Source organism: Ictalurus punctatus, chromosome 16 (genome assembly GCF_001660625.3).
Source record: "Ictalurus punctatus breed USDA103 chromosome 16, Coco_2.0, whole genome shotgun sequence".
NCBI classification, from domain to species: domain Eukaryota; kingdom Metazoa; phylum Chordata; class Actinopteri; order Siluriformes; family Ictaluridae; genus Ictalurus; species Ictalurus punctatus.
The window spans coordinates 8,241,136-8,262,395 of record NC_030431.2 but is presented as its reverse complement, the minus strand read 5'-3'; the positions used below and the strand labels follow the sequence as shown (position 1 = coordinate 8,262,395).

The 21,260-nt window shown below is 44.4% G+C and overlaps 1 protein-coding gene across 10 annotated transcripts in view; it reads right to left on the bottom strand.

Moving 5' to 3' along the window:
• The window catches only part of phldb2a (pleckstrin homology-like domain, family B, member 2a), a 95,660-nt gene extending 89,445 nt beyond the window's left edge, over positions 1-6,215 (bottom strand). For 7 of the 10 annotated variants that reach the window (XR_001815057.3, XM_017489359.3, XM_017489358.3 and 4 more), the window contains exon 1: positions 5,977-6,209. The gene's annotated coding sequence lies outside the window, so the exon portion shown is untranslated. Of the gene's footprint in view, positions 1-5,976 lie in introns of all 10 variants that reach the window. The other 3 variants (XM_017489355.3, XM_017489356.3, XM_053687101.1) reach the window with 2 other exon arrangements.
• Positions 6,216-21,260: the final 15,045 nt, after the last annotated feature.

Below are 21,260 nucleotides of genomic sequence, written 5' to 3'. Positions count from 1 at the left end.
CACCCCTCCTCCACACCGACATATCAGTCCTGCTCCTTGGTTCAAATCAGCGCGGACTGTTTGAAGTCGCGTCAGGTAGAGGTAGCGGTTTTCACACGGACAGGCAGTTAGATTTATTTGGAGAAACAAGGTTTGTATCAGCCATAAAAACTATTACTGTACACTAGAAAAAGCAAAAATGTGCAATACCAGTCCAGTTTCCATGACATTAAATGCACCGCTAGCTTCGTTAGCTTTGGCTTTTTTTTTTGTAATGCCCAGTGGATCGTAAGATGGTTACACTGGTTACACGGTTTTTTGGATGTTTTAAACATCTCCATTGATCAAAATCTGACATTTTTGTCTTAACTATATGACTTATTTTAGTTATTTACTTCAAAGTCTATATATAAATACCACTTTAGCAACTCTAGAAATACATTTCTGAACACCTTCTTGTGTAAATAAATAAATGAGATATCATGCTGACATATTTGTTTAACACTTTTACATATAAATGCCAGGAAATAAAAGCTGAAATTCTGATATTCATCTTTGGATCACAAACCCAAATGTCTTCAGTCTACAGCAAAAACAAATGAATTGGCCCTGCATTTCAATAGTTTCTGAGGAGAATGTATATATACACCAATCAGTCCTAACATTAAAACTACCTGCCAAATATTGTGAAGGTCACCCTTGTGCCACCAAAGCAGCTCTGACCCATTGAGGCATGGACTCCACAAGCCCTCTGAATCTCTGGCACCAAGATGTTAGCAGCAGATTCTTTAAGTCCTGTAAGTGATGAAGTGGAGCGGACTTGTTTGTCCAGCACATCCCACAGATGCTCGATCGGATTGAGATCTAGGGAATTTGGAGACCAAGTCAACACCATGAACTAGTTGTCATGTTCTTCAAACCATTCCTGAACAATTTTTGCAGTGTGGAAGGCAGCATTATCCTGCTGAAAGAGGCCAATGCCATTAGGAAATAGCACTGCCATAAAGGGGTGTACTTCTTCAAATTCTTCTACAACAGTGATAGGTAGGTGTCACGTTTCAAAGTAACATCCACCTGAATTCCATGACCCAAGGTGTCCAAGCAGAACACTGTCCACAGAATCACACTGCCTTCACCAGCTTGCCTTCTTCGCATTGTGCATCCTGCTGCCCGATCTTCCCCAGGTAAGCAACACACACACCCCCATGGCACACACCGTCCCCACGATGTAAAAGAAAACATGATTAATCAGATCAGGCCACCTTCTTCCATTGCTCCATGGTCCAGTTCTGCTCATGCTCACATGCCTATTGTAGGTGCTTTCAGTGGTGGTCAGTGGTCAGCAAGGGCACCCATGATACCCACAAGACCTTCCCTTTTGGAGATGCTCTGACCCAGTAGTCTAGCCATCAAAATTTGGCTCTTATCAAAGTTGTTCAGATCCTTACTCTTGCCCATTTTTCCTGCTACTAACACATCAACTTCCATAACTGACTTTTCACTTGCTGCCGAATATTTCCTAACCCTTGACAGCTGCCACTGTAACAAGATCAATGTTATTCACATCACCTGTCAATGGTTTTAATGCTATGGTCGGTGTGTGTGTGTGTGTGTGTGTGTGCTTACAATACAGGAAATCCTGCTGGAAAAAAACAATAGCAACCATCATAAAATTTGCAGTGGTTTTAATGGTTATAATGGGATTTGTATTGGTTTTAATGGAAACTGGAATGGTCCCTTGTGGGTCTCTACTGGTAATTCATTGACTTCTATTGGTGGCATGTACCCATTTGGGTAGAAATGCACCACTGTCGGCTCAATGCCGGAATTGGTGAAAAGGTAATTGCCCAGAGGCCTGTTTGTTCCGTTAGTCTTTTTTTTCTGAATGTTTGGTTAGAACTTTCTGGAACATGGAGCTAATGCTAATTTAATATGTTCTGTCAGAAAACCCACACAGCTTGCAGCATGCTGTGGTCCTGTTATTAGATCATATTGTCCACTTGGCATGATAACAGAACCGTTGTTCAGTTCAACACTATTTCTTATAGCGTTTGTGCAATTCTTAGCCTTAGTCTAGCAGCATACTATTTTTTTTTTTTTGCCTCATTGAGTGAACCTGAAGGGATTGAGTAAAGTTTAAATGCAACTGTATTTTACAGATAGCTATAAAGAGGGCAGGAGGAAAGACAAAGAGGGCAGGACCTGGTCAGACCTCCAGTCAGACGCAGAAGTGTCTGGGCAAAGACCACCAAGGTGTAAAACATAAGGATATTTGTTAAGCACATCACTATTACTATTCCTTGATACTCAGACCGTATTTAAAGTTGTATTTTTAAGTGTACATTTAGTTTTGACCAATTTAATTTTTTATTAGGGGAGTGCCCGGATTGGCCCCCATGGAGGTCAGGAGCATCGTTTGGTCGACTCGGAGAATGTATGCAAAACCACCCAAACAAATTCTTCCACCTGCCCCCACTGTTAACTTCCCCACAGTCACCCCAAACACCACTTTCACCCCTGTTCTCACCACCACTTTACTAGCAGCACCACCACCAGCAGCACACACCTCGTTCACAGAGATGCTGCAGAACTGGTAGCTGATGGACGATATGCCATGTGCGTGTATTCTTCTGCTTTCTGATTGACTTTTTTCTTTTGTAGGCAGTAATTTTGTTGAACATTTTCCTTCACTTCCCGTAACACAGTGTTCTCTTGTAGCGCTGCCAGGCTTTCAGCCTTTACGAGCATTCATCAGAACCAGGTAGGGCCTACCGTGATTTCCACTCAGCCATCTTACTGGAATTTGTATAGGTTAGGAATAAGACTAAGGATAGAGTTGTATAGTTTTGTAGTGTGTACCATTTTTAAATATTGTTAGCTTCTTTATCATTAGCCATGCTGAGGGAGGTGTTGACTAAATGAGAGATGGTGCTGGACCAACAAACCACTGAGATTGCTTCAACTACATGAGGACCAGGTGCAACCTTTGGATATTGATGAAGGTTTACTGCCCCTGCAAGATCTTCATCAACTGCATAATCTGGAGCAAAGGATGCAACTGAGCCCAGATTACAAGTAAAAACTGCTGAGAATTTTTTTTTCTTTTTTTTGTTAACAATTGGTTGCACAATTACACAGCTACTGAAAGTGTTTCTTTTTTCTCAAAAGGACACACTCGTACTCAAAGCAAAACATTCAACACTACTTTGGTATGAGGGAACAGTTATGACCTAAACTTTGGTAGAGGAGGAAAACATGGAAAACACACAGGGCAGGGTAACTCCAGTAAATGCAAGAAGCACTGACACAGTTGATGAGGCAATAGAAGTTTTAATTGATTATTTTTATATTATTGCTTTTTTAAAATCAATTACAGATAAACTGGTTGGTGCTTACTGACGGGGTGGATGTACGCGACTGCACCTGGCACATATTGAAGAGGGTGATTGCCAACATCCTGGCAAAGAACCTCAATTGGAGTGGAGTCAATGGAAAGACTTCACTGCCCACTCTCCAACTTGGAGAGGTCGTGATTGGTAAGTATATCTGTTTACATACAGAATTAGTTGTCTCTTTCAGATAATATGTAAGGACTAATCTACGGCTAGGTGTGCATTAAATGATTTTAATGAATGATGTGGAGGAAAAGAACCACTCATTCAAATCGTTTAATGCACACCTAGCCATGAATTACCCTGCCTATACCATGGTCTTTCCACAATGAATAAAGTTAAAGCTGTCATTGATTTTAGAAGGGCAATCTTTGATTAGAAGCTTAAAATGACCATTAATTTCCATTAGTTAGGTCGTTAGATCTGGAATTTTGCCCAATATAAATCAGACACAGAGATAAAGAATTGACAAATATTCATCAGAGAGAGAGATTAAGCGTGTATGAATTACCTGTGACATGTGTGACTGTCAGCAGTCAGTGTTGCACAGCAGTAGTGTAGTAAAACTGAGAGTTGAATTACTTCAAAAACATCAGTGATGTTACCACCTTGTTGCTGAGAAATATATTGTAGCTTTTCAGTAGCAAACCTATTTTTATTGTTAAAGTTGCAGACAGCACTGGCAAGAGGTGTCTGTGTGTATGACTGTGTGTGAATGAATGTCTCTGTATGCTTGAGTGTATGTGTGTGTGTGAGAGCATGTAGGCTGTGCATTGATTTAGAAATTATAACGGTGATCAAACTGACTGGAACTACCTGTGCAATAAACAGTTATAATGCACACCTTCCAGCCAATCAGAATCCAGTATTCACACTGACCACGGTATAAGCGTAATTAATGCTTAAGATTCATAATGACCTTACAATATGTATTGCTTTATTCCAAAGCTGCAGTTCAAAGAAACCTCTTCACGGCTAATGCTGCTGAGATGAAAGTCGAGGGGACCATGAAGAAGTGGCTCCAGCTGACATCAGATCGAGAGTGTGGGCTCATGAGAAGACTTTTGCAAAAGGAAGCTATTTAGAGTGTTTTAACAGTGGTGTGTTGTTTTTTTGCACTATTTGTAAAAATGTTCATATTATAGTCTATTTTTAATTATTTATAAAAGTCCTTGCTTTTTTTAAGTGCTTGAATTTGGGTGTGTGTGTGTTGGTAGCTGGGTGGGTATACAATTGCGGTCGGAAGTTTACATACCCCTTGCAGAATCTACAAAATCTTAATACTCTTAACAAAATAAGATTGATCATAAAAATCCCATGTTGTTTTATATTTAGTACCACCCTGAATAAGCTATTTCACATAACAGATTTTTACATATAGTCCACAAGACAATAGTTGAATTTCTAAAAAATAATAATAATAATAATAATAATAAAAATTACCCCATTCGAAAGTTTACATACCCTTGATTCTTAATACTGTGTGTTGTCACCTGGATGATCCACGACTGTTTTTATGTTTTGTGATAATTGTTCATGAGTCCCTTGTTCGTCCAGTGTAGTTAATCTGCCCACTGTTCTTCAGAAAAATACTCCAGTTCCTGCACATTCTTTGCTTTTCCAGCATATTCTGCATATTTTATCCCAATTAGAATTTATGTGATGATTTCTATTGTTGTTGGGGTTTTTTCAGCAGGGAACTCTTTGCTGTGTTGATGCATGTAAATTTTGTTAAATTCATCAATGCAAATACTTTGGGATTCCCTGACTATTCTCTAGGCAAATAGTCCACTCTGAGCAAAATGGGCCCAGCGTGTTTTTTTGTTTGTTTATTTGTTTGTTTGTTTTTTCCATTTACCACTGAATAAACATTTGACAAAAAGTAAAAACGCTGAAGTAATGTGCAATATAAGTTAATACTAATTAATTGTGGGTCTTAACTCTGAATGCTCTGCAACACTTCTGTGGCAGAAAGATTATTGGTTCATTTCCCCTCCGATGTGTATTTAAAAAAAAAAAAAAAAAAAAAAATTAAAAAAAAAATTTGGCTATGTGCACTATTTGACTTATTCGTACGAACAGGTGATTTCGAGTACACCACATGTCCGAATATTCTGTACAAAATTACTATTAAAGAATGAAAGAAAGAAAAAAGTCAGGCCAAGTTTCTGACTTCTCAATACACATTCCAGTCATAGCTTTAGCTCTTCAGCATCCCATTTCAGTTTCCACACTTAAATCGACCTTTAAAAAGTCAGTATTTATCACAAGCCCAAATTAATTACATTAGTTAGTAGTAGTTTAGGAAACGAAATCGGTACAAAAATATGAAACCGTCTTAAATAATGCTAGCACAACATCCATCCTAATCGACTCTAAATGTCTCCGAGAAAAGTTAACTACAACACACATCTCAAATATCAGTCAATCTCTGCTAAATACACGACAATACACATCTCAGATTATCAGTCAATCTCTGTTAATGCCCACACAAAGATTCAATCTCTCCCCACTCCCGATACCACTAGCCTACTTACTTCAACACTGCGCACAAACTTTTAGCGCACGGACTCTAAATTCGAAAAAGAAAATTTAAAACGCTCACCTTTGTTTTCTGGTCTATTCAGTGTGTCTAGCAAGGTTTATAAACCCTCATTTCTGTGTTCTTCATGACAAAGAAAGGGACCTGGGCCGTGTCCCCGACTGTCCTCCCGCCCAACGCTACGTCTGGGTGGTCTCCAATGCGCAAAACTTTAATCGGAGGGGCTTTGGGGACGAAAGGGGTTGGACGGTAATCACAGCTCACCTAACTTTCCGACCCAGAATTGGGTAGCAGACAGAAGGTGTGTGTACGTACATGTGAGGGTGTATACATACGTGTGTGTGTGTGTGTGTGTGTGTGTGTGTGTGTGTGTGTCTGTGTGTGTGTGTCTATGTTGTGTTGCCAAGGATATTAACTTATTGTCAGTTTTGTTGCTGCGTTACTGTATCTGTCCTGTTCTGTACTGTGTGGTGCTAAGACCCTTTGTTTATGTATATGTTTATATGCACTGTTCAAGTCAACTGTTTCCCAAATCACCCCTTACTGGAAGCATGACATATTACATTCCAGTTTGAAAACTATACACTTTGTCCGGATAGCCTTGCAAGTATGGCTGCCAAAAGAAACAAAATCATGTCTGTGATTTCCAAACATATTTACTAGTGGCCTGTAATTTGTTCTTTTCCACTGGGTTATTGGGTCAGAGGTTCAACTTCCAACACATAACACCTTAAACTTGCTTATACAAGGATTACAAGTTCCAATAAATACATATTTTGCATTTAAGCTGTGTTTATCTTTGTATATAATTTTTTATACCCAGGCTCTTAACCCAGAAGTTAACTTTGGTTATGCATTTGCATTTCTCCCTTTGGAAACTATTCTGTAATAGAGAAGAATGAGAGCGAAACCCCTTCCCCCATCCTGCAGGCTTCCTGTTCTCCTACACTCTAGGAACTCCAGTTGCATAATGGTGATGGGGCAGGGCCTGGGGGGAGTGGGGTGTGGGGGGGGGGGTTGGAGCATAGCCTGGCCACTCTGATTACTTCCAGACCTCAGTCATATACTTGGTTACACGCACACACACATATACACACACACATACACACATGCATCACATCACACACATCTCTCATAAACACACTGCACACTCACATTAATATTCACATTACTTGGGAAAGACAGAGCTCAGACTTATCTTTCTATGCAGAAGATTGTGGGAGGTAAAAGGTTAAAGACATAAAGTTGTGATTGTAATAAGGTACTATGATGAAGAAATTCATTAGAAATTTTAGTTTATATGAGAAGGGGAAAGGGAGGCTGGTGTAATCTTGGTGGGCATTTCTTAGTTTAAATGAGTAGGGGGAAGAGAGTCTGTGAAATGTGATATGAAAGTCAGAAAGTGTGTTTGTGTGTCTCCTCTGCAGTCTCTGATGTTTGCAAATATTTATCTTCATCCTTTGATTACTGACCCTTAAGATAGAGCATTACTGAGAGGGAAGAGGAAGATGAAGAGCATGTGGCTCACCCATCATGAAATCAAATTAGAAAGAGGTACACTGAAAGATGGAACATACAAAGCAAATAGAGGATAAGAGCTAAGACACAGTGAAATCATAACAATTACAAAAACAGACAGAATGAAAAAGTAAGTAATTTATAAGTAATTTATAAGTGTCTCTTATAAATAGTTGGAATCTGTAATCCCATGTGGTATGAAGATTGATGTAGAGCAGGCATGTCAAAAGTCCAGCCCACATTCGAGCTGTTAACACAGTTAGCTAAAATACAAGACCCATTTTACTCTGACTACACCTGCAAATTAATTTACAGAACTCAGATAAGTAACTCAGATCAGAAGTAACTCAGATAAACATTCTGTACTATTGTGGTGAGCAGAAAACCATCTCAGAAAGCACAACATGTGAACCTTGAGGCATAAGACCATGTCGAGTTCCACTTCTGTCAGCCAAGAACAGAAATCTGAGGCTGCACTGGGCACAGGCTCCCCAAAACCGGACAGCTGAGGATGGGAAGAACATAGCGTAATCTGATGAATCTCAATTTTGGCTCAGGCACACAGATGGTAGGGTCAGAATTTGGCGCTAACAGCCTGAATCCATGGACCCAACCTGCCTTGAATCTATACCACAAAGAATTGTGGATGTTCTGCGAGTAAAGGGAGGACCTACCCAGTATAAATATAGTGCTCCTAATAACGTGCTCTGTGAGTATATATATTAGAGCTGTCAATGGATTACAGTTTTTAATTAAATTAATTACATGATGTGCTGATTAATAATTGAATTAATTGCAGTGAAATGCACATCAATTTTGACTGAGCAATTACCCCCAAAAAAATCATTTAAAGTCATTATTGCATTATTGTGTTAGATGAGAAAAGCATTTAATAGACATTACAAAAAGTAGCTTTGGAAAGAAACATTTTACTTTTTTTGATTCAACATAGACTTTATTACACTGAAACTTTTAGGTTGTATCAGAGGACGCAATTTGAAATGCTTCCATTAACCCCCTTTCTTGTCATGTCAGAAGGATCGTATTTACGAGTTGAACGCACATGAATGCCACCACAAAGTCGTATTTATGAGTGGAGAATCTCTGGATTTTCTTTTAAACTTTCTTTTGAGTTTCCAAGTTGGGGGTATGTCAGTAAGAAACATGGCGAAATCAATGGATGCAATGTCTGTAATTAACGGTAAATTTGTGAAACTGAATGTTTACTCAGCTCCGAAGCTGATTTCAGCTATTTTGTCTTTGGTATTGTCGTGTAAATTAGACAACACTCACAGACTCGTCCTCTGAAGGTCAAAAGGTTTATTGCAGAAAGATAGTTAATACAGGATAGAATAAAGCAGGATAGAATAATGAGAGCGCTCTGAAGCCCTTGTACGAAATCACTACCATATATATGAAACAAAGAGCATGACATAATTCTGTGTACCGATGAGAAGCAGTTTGAGACATTTCAAACAGGCTTTGTTTTAGTATCTTGGAAGATGTTTAGACGAACCTTGAACAGAAGAACATTTGTGTCTCTGTAAGCAGACAAACATTCTGTACTGATCTCAGTGACACGACATGACCTTCTTAGGCGTTATCCTCACATGAGAATGAAACAGAACAAGAACAAACTTATTACAAAGTACAAATGAGTAATTTCCCTCACATTTCCCCCATTTTATCATTACAAAATATGAATTCCCAGTCAGGTTTAAGATACAGCTCGGGTTGGTCATCATAGGGATAGTAATCTGTCTTTGTCAACATCAGCGTTTGGTCATTAGTGATTTCAACGAGCGTGACAGACTGCTCTGAACGAGAGAAACAATACAAGGCAAAATGGGCAAGACAAGAAGAATTATTGCACCTATTGGTAGACAGACGGTTAATATCCACGAGCCCCATCCCCCGAGTACTGAGTTCAGCCAATCAAACCCGTCTTGCTAGTCTGCGGAGGGTTGCGTATCGCAGACCGCATGTGTGCAATGATAGAATAACCATTATGTGTCTGCGTGACAAAGGGATGTGTGACTTTGTGGGGGTAGCACTGTTGGCAATGATTCTTCTGACGAAAGGCGATACAGAACGGTTTACAGAGGCGGCCAATATCTTGGCATAACTACTAATTGTCGTCCAATCTGCAGAAATAGTCCATTAAAGAACTTTGTGGACTTATGTGGGACCTATAGAAATCACGTCGCCTTGGGCACTTAGTCCCATCACCACAATCAGCTAAATACCAAATTTGGGTAAAAGTGTCTGCGTCATGCTCACTTTCTGCTACAACGATGTGATTGGTGTGATTGATCATTAAGTCTTTCACCCAATAAACTTCAATATCACGCTTTGGTTTATCTTTCCAGATTAAGGGTCTACCCCCGGACCCCCAGTGTTGTCGGGAATGGTCGCAGTGATTTGTGAGTTTATTTCCATGACAGGACTTACTAACAGATACCACCTATACCAGGAGAAGGGTGCATGATTAGGAATAGGTTTGTATGTATGAGTGGATGTTGCTGGCCCAATTTTAGCCTATTACCCAAAGACACTTAAAATTCAACATAGAATCAAGTACTCACATCTGTGAACCCAGTTGGAGATAGAAAAAAAGACACCAGCCGTGAGTGAGAAGAAGCAAGGGTCCAGATTTTATTTCAAACCTCACACGATCCACACCAATGAGAACTCTCAGAAGTGATCTGACACCTGGAGCTCAAGCTCCAGTATTTATACTGTATTTACACAGTAGATAACCAATATATTTCAGAAAGACCATGATTTCAATACCAATTAAAAAGAGCTCATCTACATTACCATGATGTTTAAAAAAAGGCTTATCAAATTTACCATGATGTTTTGAAAGAGGCTTATCAAATTTACCACGATGTTTTGAAAGAGGACTTTCTGACTACCATTAGGATTGAAAGTGGGAGAGAGAGAAAACAATTTTAGAGAGACCTTAGTCTCATGTTGTTATCTCATAATGTTATGTGTGTGCGTTGGGGCCTTTGTGTGTGTTATGTCTGCATGCCCGCCCTTGACTGTATGAGAGTGTGTATGTTTTTCAGCCTGCCCTCCTCAGCTCTTATATTTCTCTGTGACTAATAAACCATAGTGTGTTACTCTTAAAGATCTTAAAGTGTGAATCCAACCAGTCCTGTGAATTTTCAATAAAATTACATATTACTCATACTAGGTCTCTCTCGTGTTTATTTCATGTCATTTTTATCCACAACAATGTGCAGGTCGACATGTAATGATTTCTGTCTAGTCTTCAACAGTAGTCTGTGGTCAGGGAGCTTTGGGCTGTAAAAGGTGCGGTAGCAAAGTCACATCATCTAACCTCTGTCCTGGTCACGTGGCTATATAGAACGCACTAATGAAGTTCAGTCCTCCTAAGAGTACAGTTTCCGTGTCGTCAACATTTTCTCCAAAAACTACATGTCCGTGATTTCGCAGGCTACTAGATACTACTTGGTGTCTCTGTGTTGTGTAACCACAAGGAACTGGTGTGAGAATGTGTATTTGAGTGCAGTGTGTCATGTGTGTGGGGTGTGTATATGAAGAACGTCGCTTGTGAGCGTCGGTTCTCCTAGAGGCCTCTTGATAGCGAATCACTTTCTACTCCTTCTGTCGAAGTCCCGTCTTCTCCAGCGCATTGCTCGGTTCTGGAACTCTCCTGCAGTGGCTCGCACGCATCCATGTGGCTTTCTGGTTGACTTTCAATGCTGAATGAGTGACAAAGACAAACCTGGAATAGCCCAGACCACCGTGGCTTGTTCCACCTGGTCCTGCGGAAGTCCACTGATCCACATGATCCACTCTCTGGGCTTCAGATCATGCAGCGGACCCGTGGCTGGAAATGCTGCCTTTACCTGCTTGTGGATAGAGTGCAGAGCAGAGGACAAGGTTGCACAGAAACTTAACATTGCATAATCACATGCTGCAGCGTCAGGAAGGGGAACTGTCACAGGCCCAATTCCTGTGTGTGGAGGCCTCCCAAACAGTATCCCAAAGGGGTTAAGCCCATCCTAAGCCTGTTTCAGAACAGCATTTGCTCAGTCTGTTTTATATTGTACCATTTTCTCTCTCTAACACCCCACCACTAGCTGGATGATATGCACAGTGCTGCTTTAATTCAATACCTAAATCTTCACTCACCTACTTAAGGGCATGGCTCACAAAAGGTATGCCTTTATCACTGGAGATTATCATTATCAGTACAACGTCTGAGTCCTGTTTGGACATAGGGACATGGCCTTCTCTACCTTCAAACCTCAACTCACGTTATGAGTTGCACAAACAGTGTAAACAATTTTTTTATTTATTCATTTTTTTTTTTTTTTTAGAGTAATTAGAGAAACCAATGCTGTTTTCACAGCTATCATTCCCCCTTTTGATGCATGGTTCTTCCCATGCGTCAACTTTGCATAATATGGGAACATGTATTTGGGGAGGCAAGTGCGGCCTTGTGGGCACCCCCACACACCGTTGACGACGGAACAACCTGCTTTGCGCCATACTGCCTTTTTCCCTGCTTTAGCTCACGCTTGGAGCTCTGAAACCTGTAAACAAGGAGTGGTTTCTGTTTTAGAGGAAAATGCACAAGTTTTGAAGTCTACGGCGTTGCTACTGCTGCTTGTTTCGCTGCATGGTCCGCTCGCTCGTTACCTAGGGAGACAGGATCTGATTTGTTAGTATGTGCATCACATTTGCATACTGCAATAGTTTTGGGGAGTAGGACTGCGTATAGTAGGTCAGAGACTAGTTTGTGGTGTGCTATGTGTGTTCCTGAACTCGTCAGGACATTCCTGTATATCCAAATTGTCCCCAAATCATGTAGTACCTCAAAGGCGTATCTACTGTCTGTGGAGAGATTTACTGACTGTCCCTCAGGATGTCTTCATGCCTCTATGAGGGCATATAGTTCTGCTGCTTGTGCTGAAACATTTGAGGGGAGACTTCCTGACAGACCGTCTCGTATTTGGTTACTACTGCATAGCCCACTCGATTTTTACCTGTCTCTTAGTCACGTGATGCAGACCCGTCCACAAAATGGATCAAATCTGGGTTTTCCAATGGAACTTCCTTCAGGTCGACTCTAGGAGAGCAGAGTTCATTAGTCCGTACAACACAATCATGTGGTTCCTTGTCTCTCTCTGTTGGAAGAAGAGTAGCAGGGTTGAGGACAGTACATCGTTTTATAGTGATATTCTGCATGTCTAATAGTATCGTGTTCTTGTGCAGCCACCATTGTAATTGACAGGTCGGAGGTTTTCTGAGAAGGTAATACACAGGAGAAATCAACAAATGTAACTAAATATCTACTGTCCAAAAAGTGGCCGATTTTAGACATTCACGTCGATCACCAGACTTTAACCAAATTGAGCATTTTTGCTCCTTTTTCACCTCCTGAAGAGAGGAAACCCCCACAACAAACAACTGAAAGAAGCTGCAGTACAAGCCTGGAAAAGCATCACAAAAGAAGAATGTAGAAGTTTGTTGATGTCATTGAGTTGCAGTCTTTATATAGCTATTGCAAGCAAGGGATATGCAACCAACTATTAAGTGTTAATTTACTTTAAATTACTTTAATACTATTTGTTTGTATACTTTTGCTCACCTAAAAACTGGGTGGTCTGCCACCAAGGATGCCATATTTTAAGTTGTTTAAATATCAGAAAATGAAATCTGAAATTCTGATCTATTGTCTCATGTCCATCTTTTGATCTCAAACTCAAATGTATTCAGTGTATAGCAAAAAACAAAAACAAAAGAATTGGCCTTGCTGTTCCAATGCTTGTTGGAGGACTGGATACACACACCCTGTCTGGGGGTCCACAAGCTAGTATACTGTAAGTGCTGGTCCCAAGCCTGGATAAAATGGGAGGGTTGCATCAAGAAAGGCGTATGGTGTAAAACCTGTGCCAAATCAAATATATGCAGATCATAAAACCAGATTTCCATAATGGAGATGATCCGCTGTGACGACCATTAAGGGGAGCAGCTAAAAGAAGACCCTCTGGTATTTTGTTGGGGTCTAATCTGGCCCTCACAATATGGACAACCCTGGTGTAGTGTATTTGTATGAAACATGGGATTAATGACTAATAAAAAAAATATATAACTAATATCACGATCAGCCTTAGTCACCAATTACATGCTTTGCTAATTACAGTATATTGCTAAGTGCAAGGAGCAGGAAGAATGATGATTGCAACTGAATTGTCATTTATTCATTCATTCATTCATTGTACTTCCGCATTTCCTGGTGAATAGAAACAAAATGTGTGAAGCTGTTTTCTGTACTATACTGTACTGTGTTCATATTAAACCTTAACACAGCTGAAGCAAAACCTACTTTATAGAACTTGTCCTAGGATTTTTGTCCTATCAAAACTCAGCAGAGTGTGACCCTCAGTAATGATCAAAAACATTTTGATATTTGTCAACAGTATGGCTGCCATAAGTAAATCAATTCTAATGAGGTGGAGTCTAATTTACTGAAACAGTTTTAACTGATGATTGTTTGTATGGATTTGCTAGAAACTTGATACATGGCAAGATTCTGAGATCATGTGCAAAGGGGTGATCAGGCATAAGGTGCAGCGCTAAGTACAGATACGTTTTCTCATTTATACATTACATACATTTATTCACTTAGCAGACGCTTTTATCCAAAGCGACTTACAAATGAGAAAGATACAAGCAAAGCGATATCAAGCAGAGAACAATACAAGAAGTGCTACCATACGAGATCTATTAATTGAATTCCAGAAGAAGCAAAGTGCAGAGTAGAGGTGTAAGTGCATTTTTTTTTTTTTATGAGTTTGTTAGGTGTTCATAGAAGAGGTGGGTCTTTAGTTGTTTTTTGAAGATGGTGAGAGATTCTGCGGTCTGGATTGAGATTGGAAGTGCATTCCACCACTGAGGAACAGTTAGTGTGAAGGTTTTGGAAAGGGACCTTGCGCCACGCTGAGTTGGAACTGCTAAACGTCGGTCGCTAATCGATCGCAGATTGCGAGAGGGAATGTAGGCCTTCAGGAGAGAGTTGAGGTAGGAGGGTGCTGTTCCTGACAAGGTCTTGTAGGTGAGCATCAAGGCCTTGAACTTGATGCGGGCAGCTACAGGAAGCCAGTGGAGGGAGATGAAGAGGGGTGTGACATGGGTTCTCTTGGACTGGTTGAAGACGAGGCGCACTGCAGCATTCTGAATCATCTCAAGGGGTTTGATGGAGCTGGCTGGGAGGCCTGAAAGCAGTGAGTTGCAGTAGTCCAGTTTAGAGATAACAAGAGCCTGGACTAGAATCTGTGTAGCCTGTTTGGTGATGTAGGGTCGGATTTTCTTGATGTTGTAAAGGATGAACCTACAGGACCTTGCAGTTGCTGAGATATGGTCTGCAAAGGTCAAACCATCATCAAGAATCACCCCAAGGTTCCTGGCCGTCCTGGTTGGCATGAGTGTAAGTGAGCCGAGCTGTACAGTGAGGTTGTGGTTGATTGAGGGACAGGCTGGGATTCCGAGAAGCTCAGATTTTGCCAGGTTAAGTTTAAGATGGTTTTCCTTCATCCACACCGAGATGTCCGAAAGGCAAGCAGAGATGCGTGCAGAGACGGATGGATCATCAGGCTGGAAGGACAAATGGAGCTGGGTGTCATCAGCATAGCAATGATATGAGAAGCCATGAGACTCAATCACCTGCCTTAGAGATGTGGTGTAGATAGAAAAGAGGAGTGGACCCAGAAGTGACCCCTGTGGAACGCCAGTTGTGAGTTGCTGAGTTTCAGAAATACCTCCCCTCCATGATACCTTGAAGGATCTGTCAGAGAGATAGGATTCCACCCAGCGCAGAACCGTTCCAGTGATGCCCAGGCTGGAGAGAGTTGACAGGAGGATCTGATGGTTCACAGTGTCGAAAGCAGCAGAGAGGTCAAGTAGGATGAGGACAGATGATCTAGAGGTTGCTCTTGCTAGTCGTAAGGCTTCAGTGACGGAAAGCAGAGCAGTCTCCGTGGAGTGGTTGCTCTTGAAGCCAGACTGCTTGGTGTCCAGGAGGTTGTTCTGTGTGAGAAAATTTGAGAGTTCATTAAAAACGGCTCTTTCAAGAGTTTTCGAAAGAAAAGGGAGTAGGGAAACAGGTCTGAAGTTGTCAACTATAGCAGGGTTGAGTGATGGTTTTTTAAGCAGTGGGGTAACCCGGGCTTGCTTAAATGAGGTAGGGTATGTGCCAGTAGAGACTGATGTGTTAAAGATGTGTGTGAGTGCAGGTAATAGTGTGGGAGAGATGGACTGAAGAAGGTGAGAAGGGATAGGGTCAAGAGGACAGGTTGTGGGATGGCTAGAGAGGAGGAGTTTAGAGACATCAGTCTCTGAGAGGAGAGAGAAGGAAGTCAGTTGGGAGTTACCTGGAGGAGGAGTCAGTCTATGCATGTCTGGGGCTGAGAACAGGTTTCTGATTGATGTAACCTTGTTGGTAAAGAAAGTCGCAAAGTCATCTGTAGTGAGAGAAGTAGGGGAAGGGGGAGGAGGGGGACAGAGTAGAGAGGAAAAGGTTTTAAAAAGAATGCGGGTGTTGGGAGAACTAAGAATCTTCTCTTGGTAGAATGTGGCTTTAGCAATGGAGATGCTATTGGAAAAAGAAGAGAGAAGTGTCTGGTAATTGGTTAGGTCAATTGTGTTGTTTGATTTGCGCCAATTCCTTTCAGATGCGCTTAGTTTGACCCAGTTGCTATGCAGAGCTTCTGAGAGCCAAGGACTAGAGGGTGATGTGCGAGCAGGTCTGGAGGTTAGGGGATATGCTGTCAAGAGAAGATGTTAGAGTGGAACATAGCATGTCGGTTGCGGTGTTTAGGTCAAGTGAGGAAAGGTGGCTTTCGGAGGGAAGTAAGGTTGTGACAACGGAGGAGAAATGTGAGGGGGAAAGGGAGCGAAGATTGCGACGAAAAGAGATAGAGGGAGGAGACATTGATGGTGGTGAGGGGAGAGAAATAGAGAACTGGATAAAGAAATGGTCAGAGGTGTGGAGAGGAGTAATGAGAAGATTATGTGTGGTGCAATTACGTGTGAGGATGAGGTCAAGCTGTTTACCAGCTTTGTGGGTTGCTGGTGTGATGAACTGCTTGAGGTCGAATGTGGGAAGGAGAGTAAGAAAGTCGGCTGCATGTGGCTTGTCTAGATGAATGTTGAAATCACCAAGGACCAGAAGAGGAGTTCCATCATCTGGGATGGTGGACAGTAGCGTGTCAAATTCATCGATGAATTTCCCCAGTTGACCTGGAGGAGGTAAACAACAAGAAAGTGCATTTTGGCAGGGTCAGTGACTGTAACAGCATGAAATTCAAAGGACGTGTATGAGCAAGAGGGAGAAAGGCAGGTAAATTTCCATGTTTTGGAGAGAAGCAAACCTGTACCACCCCCTCGTCTGTTGGGGCGTGAGGTATGGGAGAAGTTGAAGTCGGAGGCCAGGGCAGCGGGTGTGGCAGTGTTCTCAGCATGGATCCAGGTCTCAGTCAGAGCCAGCACGCTGAGATTGGAGTAGGATTTTCTTCACATCTTTCATCCGAATGCTGAAGCCATGATTAGCATAGAACTTGTTGAAAGATACTGATCAGGAGAGGGGTGTATGTGTGTGTGTATATATATGTGTGTATATATATGTGTGTGTATATATATATATATATATATATATATATATATATATATATATATATATATATATATATATATATATATTGTAGGGAAATAGCCCATGAGGGGAAGAGCACAGACACACAGGAGGCCGTTTGTCAGGTGATAAGGGATGGTTGCTTTTATTTTCTTTGTTTTTGTGTTTTGGGGTGAGGAGATGTGCGGGTGTGTGGGGTTTTGCGTGCGGCTGGTGTTTCAGAGTTCTTCCGGGGGCGTGTCAGTGGTTCCTGGCCGTGTGAGGGATTTCTCGTGCTGTCAGGCAACGCCGTGTGTATGCTCAGCAAGCAGTGGCCTTGTCTGGGTCCGAGTCGTCTGTGAGAGAGTGAGAGAGAGAGAACACACGCACGCACGCACTCCAGGGCAGTCAGGAGCTCCTGGGGCGTCTCTGACGCATGCACACCACAACCTGGTGCTCCGTGGGTGGTAAAGCCCTCAGGAACCGGTCCATGGCCACCTTTTCCGCCACCTCGGTGGCGGTATGTATGTCCGGCTGGAGCCACCTTTTGGTCATGCAGATGAGGGTGTTCAGCTGTCCGAGTGGTCTGGCCCCCGGCCGATAAGCCCATCGATGAAATTCCACCTGGTGGGGAGTTCGCCCACACCACACACGCACAGAGAGAGAGAGAGGGCGATTAGAAAATGCCGAAAAAAAGTCAAACAAATGACGGGTGTTGGGGAGAAGCGACCGGCAAATGTCACCCGAGATACTTCTCTTTGGACGAGCGGAGGAGTGGACTCTTATACTCTTCCCTCGTCTGCTGGATGGTGGATTTTTCCCGAACGGCGCACCATTTGCTGGCTGGTGGTGTGACGGTGGCTCCACCCTACCGTCACGTGTTTTCGGGTCGCTGTCGGTTTTGACGCGGGACTGTCCATTCTGTGCCTGTGCGGTAGTCGGAGAAGGAGCGATTTTACTACCTTGCGTGCCGGCTGTAGGTCCGTCGCAACAGTACTCCCCTCTCAGCTCCGAGCCTACTACCGCTGAGTGGCGGGCCCAGAGTGTGTCTCGTCGTGAGAGCCCATCTGCATTACCATGGTGGGCCCCCGCCTGGTGCTGGACCTGGAACGAGAAATCTTGCAAGGCCAAGAACCACCGGGTTACCCTGGCGTTGGTGTCCTTGGCCTTGGCCATCCACTGGAGTGGGGCGTGGTCGGTCACTAGGACGAAGTGCCGGCCGGCCAGGTAGTACCGTAGTTCCTCGATGGCCCATTTAATGGCTAGGGCCTCTCTCTCCACGGCCGCATATCTCCTCTCAACTGGGGACAGCTTTCGGCTAATGTAGTGGACCGGGTGCTCCTCCCCGTCAAAGGTCTGTGAGAGGACCACGCCCAGCCCGGTCTCGGAAGCATCTGTGTGCACGGTGAACGGGAGGGCGAAGTCTGGGTTACGTAGCACGGGGCTGCTGGTGAGGGCTTCTTTTAGGGCCTGGAATGCTCGCTCGGCGTCTGTAGACCATTTCACCCTGTCCGGCTGGCCTTTCTTTGTGAGATCTGAGAGAGGGGAGGCTATGGAGGAGAAGTAAAGCTCAAACCTACAGTAGTACCCCGCCAACCCCAAGAAGGCACGTACCTGTTTTTTTGACGTCGGCCGAGGATAACCCAGCCCCAAGTGACACTTTTTGGGATTGGCGGTCAGCCCGGCCTTCCGGAGCTCTTTCGGGACTTCCTCCAGGTGGAACAGGTGGTCCAACCAGGTGGAGGAGTGAATGACCACATCATCTAGGTAGGCGGCTGCGAAGGCGTGATGGGGCCGCAGGACAATGTCCATTAGCTGCTGGAATGTCGCGGGCGCTCCGTGCAGCCCAAAGGGGAGGACACGGTATTGCCAGTGGCTGTCCACCGTGCTGAAGGCTATCTTTGGTCTCGCCTTTGGGCTAGGGCGACTTGCCAGTATCCCTTGGTTAGGTCCAGGGTGGATATGAAGCGGGCCCTCCCCAGCTGCTCCACTAGATCGTCCACTTGAGGGACGGAATAGCTGTCGAATTCCGACACCTGTTTCAGCTTCCGGAAGTCATTGCACAACCGCATGCTTCCGTCAGGCTTCAGTACAACCACGATGGGGTTGGACCAGGGGCTATTGGACTGTTCAATGATGTTATCTCACAGCATCCAGCCAACTTCCTCCTCTATAGCCTAGTGGCGGGCCTCCGGGACCCGATAGGGCCGCTGCCACACCACCACTCCCGGCGGGGTCTTGATTTCGTGGTGTACCAGCTGGGTCATTCCTGGGGAAGTAGAAAATACATCAGTGAACTGCCCTACTAGCTCTGATAATTCCTGCCTTTGTCCAGGAGTGAGGTCTTCCCCCAGCTGGACCAAGGTACTTTCCTCCTTGCCTGTCTCTATGGTCATGAACGCAGACACCACTGGTGCTGGCTCTAGCCATTTCTTTAGCAGGTTTATGTGGTAGGTTTGTGTTTCTGCTCGCTTACAGGGCTGTTGTAGGCGATAGTTTACAGCCCCTTTTCTCTCGAGGACAGTGTATGGCCCTTGCCACCGGGCCAGGAACATACAGCCACCATTCGCTACCAGGAGGAGCACCCGATCGCCAGGCTGAAACTCCTGGGGTAGTGCTGGGTAGTCATACACTCGTTTCTGCTGCTCTTGGGCGGCTCTTAGGTGCTCCTGGACGATCGGGGCTACTCGGTCGATCCTCTCCTGCATTTCCTGTACGTATTCAATGACTGAGCGGAACAGGGAGGGCTGCTCCTCCCAGGCCTCCCAGGCCACGACCAGCAGTCCTCGAGGCCGCCACCCAAAGAGGAGCTCGAATGGGGAAAGGCCCGTGGAGGCCTGGGGGCACTCCCGGACGGCGAAGAGGACGTAGGGCAGGAGGAGGTCCCAATTCCTCCCTTCTTCATTCACCACCCTCCGTAACATCTGCTTTAGGGTTTGATTAAACCTCTTGATGAGCCCGTCGGTCTGGGGGTGGTAGACGGACACCTTTAGGTGTTTTACCTGCAACAACAGCCGATACAGATCAGACATTAGCTTAGAGACAAAGAGTGTACCTTGGTCGGTCAGGATGTCCTTGGGTATCCCCACCCGACTGAAGAGGAGCAGCAACTCTTTTGCAATATTGCAGGAGGTGGCTTTGCGGAGGGGTACCGCCTTGGGTTTGTGGGTGGCATAGTCCAGGATGACGAGTATGTACTCGTGACCCTGGGTGGATTTGAGAAATGGCCCCACGAGGTCCATGCCGACCCGCTCGAAGGGAACACCTATGATGGGCAGAGGGATAAGAGGTGCCGGCGGGGGCCTTCGTGGGGTGGTACGCTGGCACTGAAGGCATTGTTGACAGAAGCCCCGGACCTCCGCATCCATTCCCGGTTAAACAAAGCGATCCCTCAGTTTCTCCAGGGTGTTTCATGCCCCCAAGTGGCCGCCAAGTAGATGGGTGTGGGCCAGGTGCATCAGTATTTGGGTTCTGGGCTTGGGCACTACGAGGAGGTCTACCTGCTCCCCTCAGCGGCAGGCCCGTTGATTGAGGAGGCCACCCTGGACGAGGAAGTAGGAGGAGGGAAGGTCCGGTTAGGGTCCTGGTCGATCCCCTCTATCACTCACACCTGGGCCCAGCAGTGTTTCAGGCGGTCGATCTCCTTCTGCTCCAGTCCAAAATTCCCCTGCCGGTTCACCTGGTAAAATACAGACGACATTGGGTTAGAATGTGTGTGCGGCTTACCTTCCACGGTGGCGTCCCCATTGTCCTGTGCCAAGTAGGCCTGCCGGGCTCGGCTCTCCTTCATGCGCTGAGGTGTCTTGCTGGACCCTAGCGCTGGGTCGGTCTGGAACTCTGGCCAGTCTCTTCCGAGGAGCAGGGGCACTGGGAGATCGGGACTAACGCCAACTTGGAGGGGCCAGACCCCAGCTTTACTCCGGATCTGGACCTCGGCCGCCGGGACTTCCCGGGTATCCCCATGGATGCAGGTTACGGTGATGGCCCCACTCTGGCCAAGTTCTTTGGGTAGGACTGTCGGTCAGGTGAGGGTCACGGTGCTCCTGGTGTCCAGCAAGGCGGTGACCAGGTTCCCCTCGACCCACACCGTCAGGGTAGGGGCTTTCGGTGGGTTCGGCGCATGGAGGGTGCACCTCACCAACCATGTCTTTCGGACCTTCTCGGTTGGCTCTAGTTCCGG